This window comes from Triturus cristatus, chromosome 7 (genome assembly GCF_964204655.1).
Source record: "Triturus cristatus chromosome 7, aTriCri1.1, whole genome shotgun sequence".
Taxonomy (NCBI): domain Eukaryota; kingdom Metazoa; phylum Chordata; class Amphibia; order Caudata; family Salamandridae; genus Triturus; species Triturus cristatus.
In genome coordinates this window covers 1,037,875,041-1,037,898,534 of record NC_140590.1, presented here as the reverse complement: position 1 = coordinate 1,037,898,534, position 23,494 = coordinate 1,037,875,041, and positions in this window count along the sequence as shown.

Below are 23,494 nucleotides of genomic sequence, written 5' to 3'. Positions count from 1 at the left end.
AGATAAATTGGAGACATACATGTGATGTAACTTACACCCACACAAAGGTGGTGAGCAACTCGAGAGGTGTGGCTAACGACATTTTCGAACATATTTTTGCACAGAGGTGGAATTAGGTATTTTCTGCTCTTTGTTTCCCACATGTGCAGGTGTGGTAGTCAGATGACTGCGTCCTGAGAAAACCCCTTAAATAATTCAGGTTTTGAAACATCAACAACCCCTCTATTCATTGGCATTTACAACTAGTAAGAAGGGATTGTGAATCTGCTTGAACTTCCCTAATACTTGATGTTTGGATGAAATAATACTCCCATTGGGAATTGTATAGTGTCTTATGTATTGCATGTTGTAAGTACAGTCACCATTTGAGCACTGCATCATCTGCACTATATTCACCTTTATCACATTACACTGTATATGTATTGATCATACATGCATGACGGAAATCAAGCCTGACGTGTTTTTTCTTTCAAATTGTTTTTGTGCTTAATTAAGTTGTATTCAAATTATAATGTGAAGTAGATGGTGGAGTCCTAGAATTAAGAGGTAGATTCCCTCCTTTTGAATGAGCCCAATGTACTGTTGTGTTTAGATAGAGATATATTGACCCCTGTCCTGTGGGCATATAGGTTTGTCCTTGTTGAAGATATATAGAGCAATCAATTAAAGGCCTCTGTTTCCTGCTGTCCTTGTTTCCTGCCAATGTCTAGTATTTCTGTTTGCACAATGGCTGCTGGCTAATTATACACTTTTGAACAATTAAAGGCTTCTGTGTCCTGTTGCCCTTGTTTCCTGCCAGAGTGTCTCATCTTTTGTTTATGTTTGTCCAATGACTGCTGACCAAGTAAGGGCCTTTGTTTCCTACCCCTGTTAAGTGCTGGAGACTGTCTTCTGATCGGCAGGCAACATGTGCATGATGGATTATAACTACCACGTTCATAGTGTGGCCATCTGTTTTATCAATCCATCTGAAGAGAGAGCTGTGTCTCCCACCAATGCCATGAGTGGGTTCCAAGTCCCACCAACAGCAACAAGAGCAACCCTGACACTGTCGGAAGCTTGGGGTTTGTAAACTCTCTTGGACTACCGTCCATTTGAGATGACTTTCTATAACCTTGAACCCTGGAACCTCGTTCCTAACAGCCAGCGCCACCGCACCTCCCTCACCTTGACTATGACCATCATTCTCTCACTGTAGTTCAATACTATGCTCCAGTTACTTTGCCTGATTATATAAACCTCAGTTTAGTGCGCAAGCCGGGCGCCTCTCATTTTTGGTTCTCCTTTATTCAAGAATACCCTTAAAGATTGAATTTAAATGAGGACGTTTTAGCGGAATAAAAATATAAAAGGACAATTTTTAATATGATCGTCATCATCAGTGGAGAAACTAAAAATACCTGCTTCCGATTTATCTCAGCAGTCAATATTTAAAAGACCCCTAAAGTAGACTCAAATTTATTTCAGTCACTCTTGTTTGATACTTCCGGTTTCTTCTCCTTTCACCCCCTCTGGTACATTCAAGATCATTAGGTTGTTTCTCCATGAATTGTTCTCTAGTTGCTCAAATTTCTCCTGGACTTCCTGTTCACTGCATGTAGGGTATTTGTATTTCTATCTTGTTTTTATCCACTGCATCCTTCAATTCTACTACTGTGTCTTTTAGAGCCTGAGTCCTAGCAATCAAAAAATCTAATTTCTTTCTCGAGAGCTTCACAAGACCCCTGTATTTTTCCCTGATTTGCATCTGAGATGGTGAAGCCCTTCATATTGTCCACAGTCAGTGATGAAATCATTGATTCAAGGGAATCAATGGTCATCGGCTGTACTGGTTACGGTCTACTGCCCCAAGATCCATATTGGAATCCGCCTCTAGGCTCTCCAGGACCTGAAATATGTTGCTCCCTGCCCTAGGTGTGTCGCCCCCAGTTACCATCTCCCCAGGTCTTTGATTATCTGCCTTTCTTTTGCCTGGTCTCTCTCTCAGCCCCCCCCCCCCTTGGTTCACTGGTTACCTTGCTAGGTTCTACTAGGTAACACCTTAAATAAGGTCTTTAATTAGTGGGTAATTTTTAACTTTTTTTGGTCAATTATATTAGTTTTTTAGCAACTTCTTATGCTTCTTTGAGGGATATTTCTTAAGGTTATCTGCGGAGCACAAATAAGGGGCTGAGGTATCCCACATCAGTTGTAGAAACAGTTGCCCGAGATAAGGATGACACTGTCTTTTTGAAGGGCTTATTAGTACGACTGGGTGAATTTCTTGGTTTCCCCATTCACAGCACTTCTATTTAACTGGCTGCTTTTCCTCTGAAAGTTATTCACAGAACTTTTGCTGTTTGGCCCGTTTTCAATAATTATCCCTCTCTCAGCCCTCTTACCCCTTCCCCGTACTTGCTGAACCTGGACAATCTTCACAGCAACTTGAAGGGGTTTTTCAAACTCGGGTTATCCTTCTTGGCAGCTTGTATTCTCCGTATCCACTTCCTACGCCGCTGCTGCTACTGCAAGGCCATTCTGACACTGCCCCCGCTTTCCGAGGAGGACTTGTGTAGCTGCTCTTACGGAGATGCAGAGTGGCTTGTGACCAGTGTACAACAGCGCTAATTAGCTAGCCGCCAAGCACCACCTCAAAATTAATTTGGGGGCCTTTCCCTTCGGAAATTCAGTGGTACATAACCACGCAATGGGCGCTCTAGCTACCTGCTTCCTTGCTGGCCGCCATGTTCTCCCCAATTCAAGAAGAAATAACCTAAGGATCTTGAATGGACTAGAGGGGGTGTATGAGGAGATCTAAAAACATATGTAATTTCCTTGATAAAGGCAGCAACACAAATTGAAGATAGAGAGGAAGCCATAATTAGAGATATTCAGAGAGTACAAAGGAATCCATTTAGAAGGAATACTAATAGAAGCAAATCATATAAAATCCTCCTGAATTTCCAAACCTATGCTTTAGAAGGAAGGATTCTGCTAAAAGCATTGAAGTTGAAATCCTTGCGGTCTATGGAAGTGGTTAGAGGCATTTAAAAGTTTAAGGGCCATGGACCAGCTCAGATTTCCAGCTTCCCTTCGCACTATGTACAACAAAATGCACAACCTAAAGGGCCACAGAGAAGCAGACGACCTTTTAGAAGCCACCAAGAGGGGGACCTTGGGAATATAACATGAGAGTAAGATAATAACTGACAATAGAAGAACAATGAAATGTCATTGATTGGGGCCATAGCAGGCCGATGCTCTTTTCTGCTTTATATAGTTTTAACTTTCTGGGGGCTTCAAACACATTCTGATTTTGTAAGGACATCCCAATCGCTACACTAAAAGGTACAAACATCAGTCCATGTGGAACCAGGGGAGTGCTCTCCAAGAGGTGAGGGTGCAGAGGGTAGAGAGGGGTGGGGAGCACAGGATAGGGAGCACCAGGGAGGAAAGAAAGATGAAGTGTCCTCAAAATCTTCAGCTAGGGTGCCTTGAGGTGTATCAGAACCCGCAGACTTGACATAGGCCAGGGAGATAGAGGCACAGGTGTACCAATCCAGATCCTAAGCTGGAATGCTAATGGGTTGAGAACAGAAGGATGGCGATAAAAGATCTTACAATATTTGAGGGACTCACTAACGCATATCATGATTTTGCAGGAAACCCACCAGAGGGGGAACTGTTCAAGTCCCTAAGATGGGTCCAACAAATGGTCTGTATGGACCAGCGTACTAATACTAAGGGGGTGGCTATTTTGGTTAAAAAACAGGTGATTGCGTCTATATCAGGAAGTATCACAGATAGATCCGGAAGGTGGATCGCTACTAAAGTTCAATTATATGATAGAATCTTCACACTTGTGTGGTATTAGGGTCCAAATTCTGATGATACTGAACCACTCAAGGCAGTTTTTTCCAATCTCCTAGGCTTCTCTTTTCCAGCTAAAATGGCTGGCGATTTTAATGTGCTTTTAGATAACAAATTAGACAGTTCGGCTAAAAGTAGGACAGTAGGCTCTCCTAAATCACAGGCTTAAATACAATTATGATGGGATAATTAGCACTATGTGATCTATGGAGGGAAAGAGCAGGAGTATTGCAGGGTGTCTCCTTCTATAATAGAATAATATGGTTACGCTTCTAGGATTGACTACTTCCCAGTAGACCAGTTCCTAAAAGAAGAAATCCAGGACATTAGCTTTCTAGCTGCCTACCTGTTTGAGCCCTCTGCTGTAGTGCTAAAAATCAAGCCCATTTTTAAACCTAAGTTAAGGAGTGGACCCTTGACGGCATTATACTGTTGGACAGGGACTTGGTCGGTAATCTTCATCTAGAGATGGAGGAATTCTTTACGATTATTACGGCTTTGGCACCTTTGACTGTGGTTCCGGGCTCATTTAAGGACTTTATAAGGGGAAAGATTACTAGCCTGACCAGTTTTAGAAATAGGAAGTATATAAACAAGGTTATCTGCCTGGAGTCCAAGATAACAAAGCTAGAGAGACGTTTGGTTGCAAACTGAGGGGCATATCAGCAACAACCGGCTATAATTATCGCTAAGCGCACTTAGCGCTAGGATAATTATTGCCGGCTAACGTGGATTTTTATCGCTGAGATAGCGTGCTATTAGCAATGCTTATCTCAAAAGCGATAAAAATCCTAGCGCTAACTGCCAAACGTGAGATTATTGCTGGAAACCCAGCGATAATCTCATGAAATGTGGTGTTAGCTTGTTGATAGGGCCCCACAAATTTAGCCATGATATCCACCTTCTATAGGATATCATGGCTAAGTCAGTCCTGAAGCAGGCGTAAGGAAAGTAGCGATAACAGGGGTTATCGCTACTTTTCTTGCCGCTATGCTTCATAGCATGGGGCTTGATGATAGGAGCAATGTCGCTTAGCGACATTTCTCCTGTCACGTCAAGTCAGGAACGCCCACTTTGCATCTCATTAGAGATGCAAAGATGGGCGTTAAGTATTTGTGCGCTAATGCAAGGTTTCACGCCGAAAACGGCTGCAAAAGCGGCAATAACTTTCTATCGCCGCCTTGTAGACATGCCCCTTAGATATTGAGGGGGCTTCCCCTCTGGGGAAAAGATGAGATCACTGAGGCAGTAGTTGGATGCTTTGTTGGATGCTAGAGTTAAGAAGAAATGTGAAGTGTGTAATCTGGCCCACATTGAATATATGAAAATGCAGGGAACCTATTAGTTTGGAAGATCAAGGCAGATCTATCCAGGAATGTCTTCAAGGAAATTAACTGTGGGCAGACAAGTGTAAAGTTGATTAGCAGATCAGATATAGGGAGTGCTTTTCCAAAAATATTTTCTGAAGGCCTCTCACCCAGAAAAATCTCCAATGGAAAAGAACAATTTTTCACCTGACTGTAATTATACTTTACAGAGAGTATAAGGATAAACTTGATAGTGGTCTCCGGAAGTGGGTTTTGGGATTGTGGAGATAAGCAACAAATAACTGAAGGGGGACAAGAAAAGCATGCTCAAGTTGATTGTTAACTTTTATTTATAGTTGCCTAAAATTATTGGGATTTTTTGTAACATAGTACCTTTCCTGGCAGAAGGAGTGCACAGTACCACTAGAACTTGAAGGTCCTGCTCAGAGGGATCAACCCACTTCCCACTAGGGTGAGTTGCTGGTGTCTGTCACCACTTATGATACCAAGGAATAACCTGAGGGGGAAGTCTGGAAGATCTCTGCTTCCACAAAAGTCCTGGGAGTTCGGGTGAGTAGTCCTTGGTGTGATACCCACTTAAATGGAATAGATGTGTGCCCTAATTTGCATTCTGGCAACAGCTCCAACAGTAGACTTCAGAATTAATGCATTTTTTAATTTGTCACTTTCTTGAAGCAGTATATTGAAATATTCAGTCTTATACCCCGAAACAAGAAGGGGCTCTGCTTTTCTGCCACCATGGGTTAATTATTTTAATGGATGAATGAAACCACAATGTCATCAATATGACTTTCCATGGGCATAGTGGTGTCAATAAAGGTGCTCAAAGGTTTTATTTCAGCCAGAGGGGAAATTACATAATTTTCCAGCTCTGTCAGTTGATGTCCTTAGATGTTTGTGAGTACAGTCAAAAAATGAGTTCTTCTTTCGACTTAAACAGTTATTATTCATAAAATAACATTAGAGGTGCGGCAGATCTTTAGTCTAGCATATCATGTAGAGTAGTCTGGTCATAAACACGGGCTACTTCCAAACCCCTATCAAATCTAGTGCCTGCCTCCCAGTCAGCAGACTGTTCTTTGACGTGTCTCTAATATTTATTTTGCACAAATCCTTTGTTGACATTTCTTCAATAACAATCATTGTACATTTCTTGTACTTGTGTACTTTTGAAGCATAACTTGTAGTGTCTGGAGTATAGAACTGAAAATATCGTATGATCAAAGAAAGTAATTGCCATAGTGATCAACCACTGAAGAATTCTAACTATAATGGACTTCACATGTGCATGCTTCCATTGAGCTAACTCCAATTGCAGTAGTCTTGGTCAGGCTACTGTTGAATCAATATTAGAGACACATCAAAGAACTGTCTGCTGACCAGGAGACAGGCACTCTATTCGACAGGAGTTTGAAAGTAGCCCGTAGCGAAACGGGAGCAACCCTATGATGAAGTATGCAACCAAAGGGCGACCCTGGTGGGTGAAAGTTATATAAGAAAACCAAGAGTTTTCTCTCTATTGTGTGGAGGATTAGCACACAGAGTACGGACAGGCTCTTTCGTTTTTGAATGTGAATTCAGTAAATAGCCTGGACAGCCTAGCTGCAAATCTTATTTTGCTAGTGTTTGGTGTTTACTCTGAGCAGAAGATCAGTGTCTGTCCTACCGTTTTTAGATCTCCAAATATAAATCTGTCCTCTGGGTCCTGCCAAGATTTAATGGCTGGATTGGGAAAGTTTTCCTAAGGAAAATGGCAACACCTCATTTTCTAGAGGTGTTTGTTTCTTCCATTTGGCTAGGATCTTCAGTCTTGGTTCAAATATTACTCATTATCTTACCAATGACATTGCATATTAATTTCTCTTTGCATACTTCTGGTAAGTACATCCCTTGTAATAGGGCTTAGTCTGAGTTCTTGTTATTCAGATAGTGCAGTACTTTCTTCCATTTTCAGTAGTTAGTCAGCCCTTTGACTTTCCAAGAGCGGATCCGTAGATCCTCAGGCTTAAAGCTTAGGTTGGCTATGTTATGTTGCATGATCATGGATACTGATCATGGGTGTATGTTTAGGTCAATTCAATTTCATCAGAGTCTGTGTATTTCAGGAATTTAAAGAATGTTGAGTAGTAAGAAAGGGCGATGGTGGTTTTCTGAGTATGGACAGTGTCCAGCTCTCTTAGAGCAAATTATCTACAAAAGAAATTTTGTTTGTGCTGTGTCATGTGAGGATGCTCTATGGTACAATCACTCTCAAACGATTAATCCTCTAAGCTATAGGCATATACCGTTTAACAAGTTGTCAAACTTTGAGCTGCATGCAAAAACTCCTAAGCCCACCAGAGTGAGCCTGCGAGAACAAAGAAGAGAGGATGTAGGGACTACTGTGTTATGATGTGGATTAATTTAGAGAAATAAGGCACCCGTCTATGATGTTGTAATGTCTCCCTTATGAGTCCTGATGTAATTGTGTTGTCTTTCTATGCCCAGTCATCTGTTTGCACTGGGATGATTTGTTAGGTCATTATGGGCAATGTGGATTCAATGACTTTTGTCATCCTCTAAATGTAATCTTGGAAGGGGAAGGTAAGAAGTGAGGAGTTAAGCTGATGTGGTTATCTGGTCTTCTAGAGCCATAATGAGCCTTTAGTATCCCTTAGAAATCCTGTTAGATAAATTTCAGAAAACCAATAACTCTTAATGCGATATTAATTGCTATGATTTGATATGCAGTACTGAGTAAACATAAAAACAATCAATAATAATTGTCTGCAATTGTATTCTTTAAAAAATTAATTTAAGAATGTTTAGGGATGTGGCCTTTTAGAGGGGATTGCGATTAACGGACATTGTATGTGTGTTCGCTTGTTGCCTGTTTCCACTTCCTTGTTCCTCTTCCATGTTTTGGACCTTGGTAACTGCTGGCACAGTTTCCATCCTGAATTCTAGGATTTTTTCGAGGAAGCTCTGACTAGAAACATTTTAAGGCATGGGCAAATTGAGCAATTTTCCAGGGACCCCACCTTCCAAGGAGCCCCATGAGAAAGTGACATTTCTTTTCAGGCGCGGCCGGCAAACGTAAGATCAGTGGGGTACCGTGAGGGTGGGGTGGGGGTGGTGAGGAAGTCGACAGACAACTGGATAATAAAACAATAATTAAAACCACTTACCTTGTGCTCGCTGCATCGCCGACTCAGCAATGCGGCGAGAGCAAGGTAAGTGGTTTTATTTTATTTATTTATTTCATTTTACCCATCCCGCCGTCTGTCGACTCCCCACACCCCGCCCTGCCCTAGCTCCCAACACTGCTCTTACCTTTGCCGTCTGCGCCTTTTTCTTGCTGATTTACGTCTTTTCATTTCTGTACTTTAACCTTTAACTATCATTCAATATTGTTAGCCAACACAGGGCTTGACTTAGCAAAAAATAATATTATTCAAAGTTTTTCCAAATAGGGGGCCTGTTAGAACTGGCGATTTCTGGTTGGCTAGGGCTTGCGCCAAAGCCAGGCAGAAACCACCACTCTAGTCAGGGCAAGGAAGTTACACGCCAAAGATAACCCCTGCTCACCCCCTTGGTAGCTTGGCACGAGCAGTCAGGCTTATCTCTGAGGCGATGTGTAAAGCGTTTGCGCGCGCACCCAGCAACAACACCCAAGGCCCACCACAAAGGAAACTCCACACAAGGTATTCTATAAAAATAGCCTTTGTATTATACACAACACATTAGATAAAAACACACACTTTACAATGTGCCAACAGGCACGGGCAGAATGTACAAGGGATTATATGTACAGGGGGCAGGGCCACATGGACCACTGTCAGGAATTAGCACTTTTAGAATATAAAATTACTGTAGCACAAAATACACATATAACACACAATCAGTAACTACTGGTAACCAGAAAGTACCACCTACGCAACCCTAACCACTTTAGGAGAATGTCACGCAGGGAACTAGAACTTCACTAGCACCACCTGTACTAGGAGAAAACAAACAACCACCTAAGTATCACAATACCTGTAGGGGTAAACGCACATTACACATGATGCCTAAAACATTCAGAGGTGTAGGGAAGGAAAACACATGATGCATCAAGATACATTCAGAGGTGTAAAGCAAGGCACATGACGCATAAAATACATTCAGAGGTGCAGGTTAGGAACCTTGGCGCAAAACTCACATGAGCCACCACCTGTGGCAGTCCCTAGGCCCACTGGCCTTGTCGGGGCTAGGACGCCCTGTCCCAGTCAAACTGCGCCAGCTGCGCAAGCCAAAAGCGTAAAGACCCCCAACCTAAACGTGGCAACTGCCCACTAAGTGCTGGGCAGCTGGAAGACAATGTTACTGGGGCCAACGTTGGAGCCCCACCGGGCTCTGGGCAGAACTAATGCCCCCAAAGCACGTAGGAGCCACGTGGGCTCAAGACCACAAGAAATGCCCCCTAGAGCCTCTCTGGGCTCTGAAGCAATAATCTGCCCCGTCGTTGGAGCGACCTCTGCGCTCAGCAATCAATGCGCCGGTACAAGTAGGTGGGGGCCCCCTCTCTGGGGCCTGGGCAACTAAAAATCACCCCCGACGTTGGAGTCCTGCTCCGGGACTCAGCGCAGTGAAATGCTGCCGTTCGTTGGAGCGGCCCACTGCCTTCCGGGGCCGCTCTGCTTGCCACCACTATGTCCCTGTATGTTAGAGCGTGCATTGCGCTCCGAACACGCACACCATACCCCCGCTTGTTGGAGCCTTCGTCGCCTCGTAACTTGAGCACTCTGCCCCCTCACTCACCGGGACTGACGCTGGGACTCCTCACGGCAGGGGCGCCTCCTCCGGTATAGGCGCGGGGCTCTCCTCTCCTCACGGGAGCCCCGCCAGCCACTGCTGCTTTCCTCCGCTCTTTCGGCGCCGTCCAGCGCGGGATGGGCTCCCGCCTGGACTCGTCTTCTCGTGCTTCGTGGACCGGAGCGCGGGGTAGGCTCCCGTTGGCTTCCGGGTTGAGGCGAGGCCCCGCCCACGTCACCCAAGACTTGCCTGACTTCCTGGCTCCCCCGGGCCCGCGGCGGTGACTTTCACTACGGCGGCCACGAGGGGTAGGCTCCCTCTTGATAGTGGATACACGGCGGGGTGGGCACCCGCCGTAAAAATAAACAGATCAGCGGGGTAGGCACCCGCTCGGGTGATAACAATGCCGGGTGGGCACCGGCCTCCAGAATCAAAGCGCACACAGCGCTAGGAAGTCAAACAGCGCGCACAGTGCTACAAATTCCAAGGAGCGCCCCCAGGCGCTGTAAATCAAAAAGGTCCAGTAGAAAGTCCTCCAAGAACAGGGGGGCAAAGGCTGGGCCCAGAGCCAGCACACAGGGCCCTCCAGCAGGGAGGCAGTCCCCAGTGGCGGTCTCTCCTGGCGCCCAGCAGCAGCAGGCCCCCTCCAGATGATCCTGCAAGAGAACCAATTGTAAGGGGAAACAGCCCCTTTTTATACAGTAAAAGTCTTTGTCTGAAGGTGCAGGGAAGGGGCGAACCAGTTCCAACAGGTTCCTGAGCACTTTGTTTTGCTCAGCCCCTCTCCCTATTCACTGGCAGGCCAGGGTCATCAGACGCACCACAGGGGCCGGAGCCAGCAGTGTGTGGGGAAAGCCCTGTCCTATTCAGGACCCAGGTATACTCCTCCCCAGCTATACTCCTCCCCAGCCATCAGTATGCTAAACTCCCATTCACCACTGGGTGACTCCTCCTGTCCCTGGGGATTTCCCTAGCCCGTCACATGACCTCCACCAGCCAATCGCCAGACAAGCCACACATTTCATACTGCACACTGAAGTGCCCACTTCTAGAAGTGGCACTTCCACACTAGGTACATGCACGCCGCACACATCATCGCGCAGCATTCAATCACACGAGTCCGCACATACCAAACTCGGGCCTGCACACCCCACGCATCAGGAACTACTAGGGACACATACATTCCCCATGCATTCCTATGGGAGGGCAGGCCTACCTCACCACATGCACTCAGAGCGCGCACGCACTTTACCCTGGGACACAGGGAAAGTGCGCAGAAATCAAAAATCACCACACCAAGTCACCAATAAAAAGCAAAAAAGTTCAGGGGTGAACCTGCCAGAAGGGCCAAGTCCAACACAACCCCCTTCCAGCCAAAACGCAGGGCAGCCCAATCACCACCGTGATGGACTTCCCTGCTTGGGGCGATAGAACACGGACGCGGGCCCGCAACTGCAGGGACACCCTCCGGTTCTACGCCACGGTGAACCCATGGAATTCTTTCTAACACCACTGTCTGGACCAACTGGGCTACCCCACTGGTACTCCCAAGCTGTCCGCGGCCAAGACCAGGCCCTAGGCCACCCAGGTGCCACCGGTCCTTGCCTAACCACAGAGTGGGGGGTAGTAACCCCTGGCACATAGCGGCCATTCTCCAAACTTCCTCTCTGCAAGACAGGACTAGACTGCCACTGGTTCTCCAGCCTAGGGTCTACACCCTCAGGCGGACCAGGAGTCTCAGGGAAGGCTCTCCTCCCCCTACCTCTTCTCCTAGGGTTCCTCCTCCTCCGGCGAGGGGTACACCCAGAACGCCATTCCAACCCAGGGTTTAACCCCTCAGGTTGTACCAGGGTCAGAGGTGGGCTCTCCCACCCTCTGCACCCCCTTCCAGAACCCTGCTCTCTACCAACTGGGGCAGTACCTCTGGAAGAAGAACCGGTCGGGACGCTGATTACAGACGTCCCACCCTTCAGGTCAGGCTGATCCCGAACCTGGCCTTCCAACCTCCGGCCTAGAACCTTTGGTGGAATAATCGCCTGGCACTCCAGGACTTTGGGGGATTTACACTCCATCCCACTGAGGCTATCAAATGACACATATGTCGAGCGACTGTCTGTCTGGCGCTGATCTCCCGTCCCCTGTCCACCTGACAGTGCGCGGAGATCCCCCAGAACAGAAGTGGTGTCACCCTGGTCACTACACAGGATCCTAGCCCAACTGGGAAGTCCCTGACCCACCGGCTCTTCCACTGGGGAACTCATCCCCCAATCACTCACGCTGGACTCCTGTACCCTCCCTACCGGAGTGGTACTGCCAGACTCCAGAACCACAGGAGCCCTGTTTACAGGCGCTCCAGGTCCTCTACTCACTAGGAGATCTTCCTCAAGTGGACTAACAGGACAGCCTAGGTCCCCAACTTGGTGTTCCCTCATGAAACCATCCAAGTCCTGAGGCAGGGTTTCGGGCGTCTGGGGACCCTCGGTCACCCCCTCACTCCTGCTCCACTGAGCCAGGCAGTGAGCCCCTACACCCTCCTCGCTATCCTGGGACCTAGCTGGGCTACACTGAGCCTCCTCCACCACGCTGGGCTGGAGGATCTCTGACCCACTATTGTTGGAATCACTCACTAATGACCCTAGAGGACCTCTAGCACTTTCCCAATGGTCTGCTTTTTCTGCGAGCTCAAATGGCTCAGACAATCCACATCCCAACAGGTGTTGGCGCAACCCCGGCACACAACAACTGAGCAGGTGTTCTTTGAGAACCAGATCATACAGGCCTTTATAAGTATGTTCCGAGTTCTGCTCCACCCAATCGGACAGTGCCTCATTACATCCCTCCAAAAACTCCTCCCAAGACTGGTGAGACAGTTTCCTACTGCCCCTGAATTTCAACCTATACTCCTCCTCTTGGGAAACAGGTACCATACTCGGGGAACTGGGAATGGGACTCTCTGTACTGCACTCTATATCGCTGCCACCACTGGACTCCACCCTCACTGGGGAATCCAGAAAACTACCACTATGCTCAGGAGACAGGGAAAGGGATGAGGCGCTATCTCCTACGCTGGACCCAGCAAGGGACTCCCTACCCACAGGGTCCTCACTCTCTACTGGCGTCCAGATACTGTCATCTTCTTCTGAATCTCCAGGGCTCCCCACAGACCCACCACCCTCCAGGTGAGAGGCCCGGGCCCTGTCTTCCTCACTGCGCTCACGTTTCCATTCACCTGCTTGCCATCCAATCATGTGGTTCCTCAGTTCGTACACAGTGTCTGACTCTCTCACCCCTATGTTTCTCTCTCTACAGAACCTTTCCAACTCCTGCATACTGTAATAAACTAGATCACTGGTATCAAAAGCAGGCTCCTTTCTGGCGGACGTTCTCGAGAAGAGTTTAACACAAGGAACCTGAGTGTCTGGGCTAACACAGGAGTACATGATTCACAAAGGACACCTTTAAGAGAGGAAATAATGGAACTTCAAAAACAATAATCCCTAAAATGTGATTTATCTAATGCAGAGTTTTGTGGTGTAGCCAGTCGCTGCTGCAGTACAGCGCAAACGCAAGTCCAAATCCCACCGCTGCCACCAATGTTAGAACTGGCGATTTCTGGTTGGCTAGGGCTTGCGCCAAAGCCAGGCAGAAACCACCACTCTAGTCAGGGCAAGGAAGTTACACGCCAAAGATAACCCCTGCTCACCCCCTTGGTAGCTTGGCACGAGCAGTCAGGCTTATCTCTGAGGCGATGTGTAAAGCGTTTGCGCGCGCACCCAGCAACAACACCCAAGGCTCACCACAAAGGAAACTCCACACAAGGTATTCTATAAAAATAGCCTTTGTATTATACACAACACATTAGATAAAAACACACACTTTACAATGTGCCAACAGGCACGGGCAGAATGTACAAGGGATTATATGTACAGGGGACAGGGCCACATGGACCACTGTCAGGAATTAGCACTTTTAGAATATAAAATTACTGTAGCACAAAATACACATATAACACACAATCAGTAACTACTGGTAACCAGAAAGTACCACCTACGCAACCCTAACCACTTTAGGAGAATGTCACGCAGGGAACTAGAACTTCACTAGCACCACCTGTACTAGGAGAAAACAAACAACCACCTAAGTATCACAATACCTGTAGGGGTAAACGCACATTACACATGATGCCTAAAACATTCAGAGGTGTAGGGAAGGAAAACACATGATGCATCAAGATACATTCAGAGGTGTAAAGCAAGGCACATGACGCATAAAATACATTCAGAGGTGCAGGTTAAGAACCTTGGCGCAAAACTCACATGAGCCACCACCTGTGGCAGTCCCTAGGCCCACTGGCCTTGTCGGGGCTAGGACGCCCTGTCCCAGTCAAACTGCGCCAGCTGCGCAAGCCAAAAGCGTAAAGACCCCCAACCTAAACGTGGCAGCTGCCCACTAAGTGCTGGGCAGCTGGAAGACAATGTTACTGGGGCCAACGTTGGAGCCCCACTGGGCTCTGGGCAGAACTAATGCCCCCAAAGCACGTAGGAGCCACGTGGGCTCAAGACCACAAGAAATGCCCCCTAGAGCCTCTCTGGGCTCTGAAGCAATAATCTGCCCCGTCGTTGGAGCGACGTCTGCGCTCAGCAATCAATGCGCCGGTACAAGTAGGTGGGGGCCCCCTCTCTGGGGCCTGGGCAGCTAAAAATCACCCCCCGACGTTGGAGTCCTGCTCCGGGACTCAGCGCAGTGAAATGCTGCCGTTCGTTGGAGCGGCCCACTGCCTTCCGGGGCCGCTCTGCTTGCCACCACTATGTCCCTGTATGTTAGAGCGCGCATTGCGCTCCGAACACGCACACCATACCCCCGCTTGTTGGAGCCTTCGTCGCCTCGTAACTCGAGCACTCCGCCCCCTCACTCACCGGGACTGACGCTGGGACTCCTCACGGCAGGGGCGCCTCCTCCGGTATAGGCGCGGGGCTCTCCTCTCCTCACGGGAGCCCCGCCAGCCACTGCTGCTTTCCTCCGCTCTTTCGGCGCCGTCCAGCGCGGGGTGGGCTCCCGCCTGGACTCGTCTTCTCGTGCTTCGTGGACCGGAGCGCGGGGTAGGCTCCCGTCGGCTTCCGGGTTGAGGCGAGGCCCCGCCCACGTCACCCAAGACTTGCCTGACTTCCTGGCTCCCCCGGGCCCGCGGCGGTGACTTTCACTACGGCGGCCACGAGGGGTAGGCTCCCTCTTGATAGTGGATACACGGCGGGGTGGGCACCCGCCGTAAAAATAAACAAATTAGCGGGGTGGGCACCCGCGAGCACACAGATCAGCGGGGTAGGCACCCGCTCGGGTGATAACAATGCCGGGTGGGCACCGGCCTCCAGAATCAAAGCGCACACAGCGCTAGTAAGTCAAACAGCGCGCACAGCGCTACAAAGTCCAAGGAGCGCCCCCAGGCGCTGTAAATCAAAAAGGTCCAGTAGAAAGTCCTCCAAGAACAGGGGGGCAAAGGCTGGGCCCAGAACCAGCACACAGGGCCCTCCAGCAGGGAGGCAGTCCCCAGTGGTGGTCTCTCCTGGCGCCCAGCAGCAGCAGGCCCCCTCCAGATGATCCTGCAAGAGAACCAATTGTAAGGTGACACAGCCCCTTTTTATACAGTAAAAGTCTTTGTCTGAAGGTGCAGGGAAGGGGCGAACCAGTTCCAACAGGTTCCTGAGCACTTTGTTTTGTTCAGCCCCTCTCCCTATTCACTGGCAGGCCAGGGTCATCAGACGCACCACAGGGGCCACAGCCAGCAGTGTGTGGGGAAAGCCCTGTCCTATTCAGGACCCAGGTATACTCCTCCCCAGCCATCAGTATGCTAAACTCCCATTCACCACTGGGTGACTCCTCCTGTCCCTGGGGATTTCCCTAGCCCGTCACATGACCTCCACCAGCCAATCGCCAGACAAGCCACACATTTCATACTGCACACTGAAGTGCCCACTTCTAGAAGTGGCACTTCCACACTAGGTACATGCACGCCGCACACATCATCGCGCAGCATTCAATCACACGAGTCCGCACATACCAAACTCGGGCCTGCACACCCCACGCATCAGGAACTACTAGGGACACATACATTCCCCATGCATTCCTATGGGAGGGCAGGCCTACCTCACCACATGTACTCAGAGCGCGCACGCACTTTACCCTGGGACACAGGGAAAGTGCGCAGAAACCAAAAATAACCACACCAAGTCACCAATAAAAAGCAAAAAAGTTCAGGGGTGAACCTGCCAGAAGGGCCAAGTCCAACAGGGCCCAAAATATTTCTTGCCCGCGGCCCCCAAAACCTTTGAGACTGTACTGGTTCTGAATGTCATCAGATTCTTGGAATTGGGACATGTTCACATCAATGGTGAAAATTATTGTTGCAGGCACCAGCAAGCCTTTCTTAATATTGCCTTTTTGGAGTCTGGTATTAGGGCCAACAATTGTTTCCATTTCACAGGAGCTTCATTGGAATAGTCTCCTGTTCTGAAAATGTTCTTTCCTTAAAATATAAACAGCCCTTCTTTTAATCTGTATGCCTAGAGGATCTGTGAATCTACTGATACCTCAGAAGACACTCTATCACTGTTCTCAGATTATTTGTTGTTTGGGTGCAGTGCACACATGGGTGATGAGTTCGTTGTAATTCAGTGGCTCGGAGAACTATTTGTACTGTAGGGATAAAGTCTTTCAAGAAGATAATCATGTTCCTCCCTCTGGCTGCTCAGGGATGCAGTGAATACAGATTTTCTCCCTTCTGGAGCGGTCTATAAATCATTCATCTTCATCAGAGATGCCATATGTCCATTCTTTAATATGGGCGTGTTGACATTTGTCTTTCGAGATCTTCCAGTCACCAGTCTAGGAAATCCAGTTGGTGGTGGATAGCAGAGGTGCTAGCTCAGGGCCTTAGTTATGAAAAGTGGCACTTTGCTGGGCAAAAACAGCGATGCGTCACTTTTCTTAGCGCCATCCTTACGACACCATGGATGCGCCATATTTACAATACGGCGCTCCATGGCGCAAGGATTTACAGGTATGTTAGGATTCCTGACGTATCTGGTGGCACAAAAATGATGAATTGATGGAGTGTGTCGGATATCTAACTCAACTCCAGCAATGTGCTCCAATTCTACGACGCTTTTTCACAGGGGAACGCCCACCCTGTATACATTATACCTGACGCAGGTATAATGTACGCAGACCTTTACAAAGTGAGGCATCTACCTGGATATGTAACTTTGTAAAAAAGAAGCAGTGTGGGGCATAGTTTACGCAGCGCAACAAAAAGTGACGCAACTGCTGCGCAAGCGCTTCATAAATAAGGGTCTCAGTTCTCATTTATATCTCTCGATATGCATTTTTGGTAGTAACAAATGGCCCATTTTCACACCAATGACAGTTATTTCCTTCATGAAGTTTTCTAATGTGACCTCCAACATTTTGTGAGGCTGATCCTTGGATCATCAGTTCTTGCTATCAGAGACACCTTTCTGAAAGAGGAGTTGCCGCAGTTAATTTGGGTATATACATTTTGAGCAAATAAAGGTGAATGTCCAGTTGTCAAAGTCTTCTGGGTTGTCTTTGGGGTGGGCGTAACATAGATATCATTGCGTCAGTGGCGGCTCGCAGAGGGAGTGCTGCGGGCGGCGGCGTGACGCAAGGGCAGGGTGGGGGGTAGTGGAGTTGGACATACGACGGCCAGGAGTACAGTAAGTAAATAAATAAATAAATACAACTATTTACCTTGCGCTCACTGCATCTCCAGTTGCGATGCAGCGAGCGCAAGGTAAATTGTTTTATTTATTGATTTACTTACTTTACTCCTGGCCATCGTATGTCCGACTCCACTACCCACCGCTGCCCCTCCCCCGCCCTGCCCCACCGCCCGTAGCACTCCCTCTGCGAGCCGCCACTGCATTGCTCTGAGTGAGTGACTTCAGTCTCTCGTTGTTCCATAATCTGTTCAGAACTGCAGCACCAGCAGGTGCCCTCTCCTGCTGGCTTCCATGACTGCAGGTTAATGGGCAACGTGGGGCCGTCCAATCGTCAATCACATCGGTAGCTTGAGGATCGGGTTCCAACCAGGAGGGACTGCACTTTTTTCCATCTTGAATCTAACATAAGGGTAATTTGTGTTCTAGAGAGTGTATGGAGATAACTCACCCTGATATATTACAATTTGTCACCTGATCCCTAAGGCATAGAAATGTGAGTACCATTATTAGTGTCTTCCCTTGAGACCACCCTTCGATAGTCGCACTGGTATTAAGGTGTTTGGCCTTAACACCAGCTATGGAGCCCTCCGTGTTCTTTTATATGCTGTTTTATGCTGTCCTAAGATTATTTGATAATGAGGCCTTTTCTTTAGTCATTTCCTGAGTATGGCTTTCTTTGTCCCTATTATTTATCTGCCACCATGCTAGCTGAGTGTTGGTGTCATTCTGCCCTGCTTGATTTCTGCTCGTGTTCCCTACCCCTGTCTGAGTCACAAATATGGTCTTGTTCTAATATTCTAAATCTTATCAGCTTCCGGCATTAGGGTTGCTGTTTCTACTCGGGGGCACATCTCCCCCATGTTTAGAGCTGATTATGCAGACTTACCTCCGTGACTGGGACGCTCTCGGTGGTGTCGCACCATTTCCTCTTCTCTGGTGGACAGGCCCAGCCAATGGCATTGAGTGGGCTCTGGCCTGCATCACTTCCGCTTCCACTGCACTGAGCGGTCTCAGCAGTCCAGCCACTTTTCTGCTGGTGTTCCAGCTAGAATTATTTTAGGGTCAAGCCTCTGCAAAGCTAGCTCTAGGGGCGCCACGTAAGAGGGTTTTGTGGTCCATTGGTGAATTGTTGCCTTGTTCTGCATTGTTGTGTCGAGGACACCTTCTACCACGTGTCACAAAAAGTTACCTGTCTTCTGGCTGTTGCACGTCCCGGATTTCTACCCCAGCAGAGTGAGCAATTAACAGTTTCACCATTAGGTGCACGGCTGGCTGCGCATTCGCCTGCGATATATTATGAAGAAAGGGAGAATTCAGGAAAGGACAGTCATTACTGAAAATTGATTGATATAAATGGTAATTTTATTGCAATGCAGATACCCAGGCTTACATTAAAGTAAATTGAAAATTTGCATTATGAAAGTAGCAATAAATACAAAAATAGCATTTCAAAATATTAGGACGAGGGATCTAACTAAGGCATTCTTCAATCATCAAATATGGACGGGTATCACCAGGGTAATGAATCAAAATGAATTGCCTCGAACTCCGAGCGCTAGACTTTACAAGCATCTTGTTTGGAGATTGAATCTCAGCCACAGTCGCATATAGCCTGGCACTAAAAGAGGTTTACTACTGTGACTCGAATATTCAATCTTATTTTGAAAATTAACCACGAAAGGAGGTCTGTATTTAATTTCACCATTCAGAAGAGTGGTCAAGCGCAGTGTTAAAGATGCCAGAATTACCCGATGCTGTTCTAATTTAAACATTTCACTTGAACAATTTTAACCACCTCCATTGCACAGATTATAGTAGTATTTCCTAGCCTGTGGGGTGGTAATTTAAACTCCCGTGTTTTATTAATTGCAGCTATTTCATTTACTTCAATAGTATTCTTTGGCCATTGATGTTGACATTTACTAAGGCTTTCAGAGACCTTAAAGCAGGAGTGTGTCATTTATTTCGGACTGTTGGGGATTTATTGAAAGCATGAATTTGGATTGTTTCAGAAGATTTGAATTGTTGTTAGAGGGATGATGTAGGAGTACTTTAGTGCTTGATGGTGTAGTGCTGTCGGTTGTTAATTTTTTGATGTGTTTATATTTTCCTTTGGGTACTGTGGGGCAGATTTACAAGCCCCTTGGCCACTTTACGTCACTTTTCCCATGTTAAAAGTGACACAAAAGTGGCGCAAGGGCCTTGTAAATCTGCCCTTGTGTATTTAAATTAGACGGGGCAGGTTTACAAGTCCCTTGCCCCACTTTTGCGCCGCCGTTGCGTCACTTCTGTGATGCAGCGGCGGCATAAATCTAGCACCATGCTGCAACGGAATTACAAAGTGACGCAGCTAGGGAGAGGGTGGGCGTTCCATCGCAGGAACGCCTCGGAAAATCTACAAGATTTCACTCAGGCTCTTTTCCGACGCCTATGCGTCAAAATCTTACGCCTGCTTGAAGCAGGCGTGAGGCTTGATGCACCATGTTGCAGATTGGCTGGGTTGGAACAGTGCTGGAGTTGCGTCGCGCCCGCGACATGACTCCACCACTGCGCCAACCTTACGCTGGCAGATGCGACATGCATGTGCATTTCCTTGCGCAATGACACGCTGCATTATAAATGTGGCGCATCCGTGGTGGCGCAAGGATTGTAATGCGTGTCGCATGTTTCCTGGCGCATCCCTGCTGATTTGCAAAATTGATTCACTAGGAAACACTCACCGTGAGGGCCAAAGTGTTACTATTTCTATTTTTTTGTGATATGCTGCAGGCCAGCCAATGATATAACCCTCCTCATACAAAGGCATTAATCAGAGTTGTACAACCTCTATTTTCAAAAGCTGATGCTAACACTCCACCCATTAAACATAAAGTCAACTATCTGGAACTTTTAATTTTTGTCATGGTGACGAGGAATATCAATAAGCCTGTGGGATTGGGGTCAACTGGAAGTCTCGCTAAGGGGTACAGGGCCTCGACGGACTTGTGAGAGGCACTCCTCAAGGGACTGCTTTTGGGGCTTGGTAAGAAAATAGAGGGGTAACAAAATTAGAATACTCTAGAAAACTGTGTGACTTCAATGCAACCCGTGGATGGAAGAACGAGGGAGCACCGGCAAGATTCCACTCAAATAACAACGAAATAGGACCGAGTTGATGGAAGCCTTAAATAGATGCATTCACTAATCAGCGACAACAAAGGGTGGAACTGTCTAAAAACTTAAAGGGTCCGATTCAAAATGCTTTTTCTTTCAGTAGAAATATATTACTACTTTCTTAGATGTCAGTTACATCTGACTAGCCCAGCCTGATTGACTAAGCATTTTCCTTGCTTAGCTGTGTGACTTACTCATAAGAAAAATGTGAATTATAAACCTTTCGTTCCTTCAGTAAGTATTTTGTATACTTGGACATTCATTGATTATACCTAAACCCAGAGTAGGACGCAACTACTCACAAAACATATTTGTGAGTATTGGGCCAGATGAGAGAGACCAATACCAGAATTATTGGAATTCCATAAGACTTTGGTCGATGGTGAAGACGTAAAAATAACAAATGAGATGTCCCTGACATTTCCCTAACAGAACAAGTCTCCTGAAAATGCTAACTCTTCTAAAACATAATTTCGGCAAGTGTCGTGGGTCGTAATTCTCTAACAAGAACATAAGAAAAGAGCTTTACTCAAATGCTCATTTATTTGTGGCATTTTCCATAGCACCAACATGTTTTCATAACACTAAGATATATAAGCAATTCCACCTATCTGAGGTTTTAACTAGGTTAGCTGGAGAGCTGAGGTGTGCAAAGATGCAAAGATTTTTTTCTCAGCAACAAGGAAACAAGGAGCTGTCCTTTCCTGCACACGAAAAATCATTAACAAAATGATGATTTGCATCTTCTATGTGTGCTGCAGCACACATAGGAGTTACAAATAACCATTAGTGATTGTTTATGTGTCCATAAACATACATTCCCTCAACAAAGGGCACCCTTGCTCTATGGTGCAAAGGCGCTTGCGTTGGCGCTAGGCAGCTAAGTTCAGCACCAGCGCTAGGGAAAACGCAGGGATGTGCCATACCATTGCAATTTTTGCTTAACGTCACACTTCGCCATTCACTTGTAAATATGCCCTAGAGAGTTAGTGGTGGGTTCACTTTACCATTGTGTTACTCTGTGAGAAAGGAGGAAGAGGGGAGCAGATAAGCTAAGATAACATTCACACATATATTTTTATGTTCTGTGTAGGAGAACCACATTATCTCAATTCTGGTTCCAGTGAGACATAGACATGTCTCCTGTAACCAGTGGAATACATGAACAGTTGGGCTGTTTCCTTATTCTCACTTTCAACGAGATGCATTTGAGCGGCATGTAAAAATCCAATGGGTGTTGACATGCAATACTCCTCTGGATGATCACTTGACTATGTTCAAGAAGAAAGGATAGAGTCTCATGCAGTAATTTGTGAGTTTCTCTTTTAGTGGGATGCTATCTACTGTACTGCATGCCAAAGAGAGATGCAGGAAATTAACTGTTGATTGATAGCACTCATTCATATTGATGTGGAGGTCACCTCGAATGTTAGCTATACTAGAATTTGACTATCTATAGGTCTGGAACCTGGCTAGCAACTTCTATAATAGGTGAAACTTACCAGACTACTCACCTATTTTAGAAATTGCCTTGAGACATCCCCCTCAAAAACTGTACTGTCTCCAAGAATTGAGATCAGTAAGTAGTGGGCTGGAATTTCTAGCTCAGTTGTGTGTTTTTAAAAGGAAGAGTGACAACTGACTGTTTAGATTGCCAGAAGAATACGTCTCCTACAGCCTATGCCAATGCCCAATGAAATCAGAGGAAATATTACTTCTATAAGTATCCTCCAATAGAATGGTTCACATTGAAGGAAGCACCTGTCAGTAGCAGGTTAACTGCTCTGATTCCCTCTGCATCGGTAACCACACTGCCCCTATCGATAAACAGTATAATTACAGCACAATCCATGTAGAGAAAAAACTGCTTTCTCTCCCCAGTCCTGCATCTCTAACAATCTCTAAAATTAGGCTTTCTAGAACGTTTTGTTTGGTTGATTACGTTAGCTGGGGTCTTGAGAACGTTAGGAACATTATTCTCCACACGGCCACTTTAAATTAAAAATAGGGGTGTACCAAATTCACACAATGTGCTTTTTCGTAACCATGTGAAATTTCAGGGCATTATGCAAAATTCTGCATATTTATTTACATGCAAATCGCAGACATATTACTTTAGCTTACTACACTGACAATGCGGTATTGACTTTAAGGGGGGGGGGGGAGGTAGGTAGGGATGTTGATTCTATAGGGAACCCAGACTCATAAGTGCATTACTGTCGATGTGCTACCAATTGCATCTACAATGGCACTCTGGGCCTTCACAACATGAGCTGTAATCACCTAAACACCTAATAAAATTCATTAAAAAAAATAAAATGTTGAATGCAAATTACAATTTTGCACAATGTTTTGTTTGCGTCTTTGCATCAGTTTTGGGTTCATAGAAGTGTTTTGTGCTAAAAAGAGCAAAAAAAAGCCATAAGCACCTCTAACAACAGCCATTCGCATTTTGTTGTTTCCGTTGTCCCCATGCGCTCTCTCTCAGCTGACGTCACATAATTTTAGTGACGTAGCCAAGTTTTGGGAATTTTGCATATTAAGAGAACAGCAAAAATATCAAAAGTGCATGAGATTATGCCAGCACAACACAAATTTCTCTGGGCCTAATTAAAAACTCTCACAAAAACTAGCCACGTCATCAAACTACAAAAT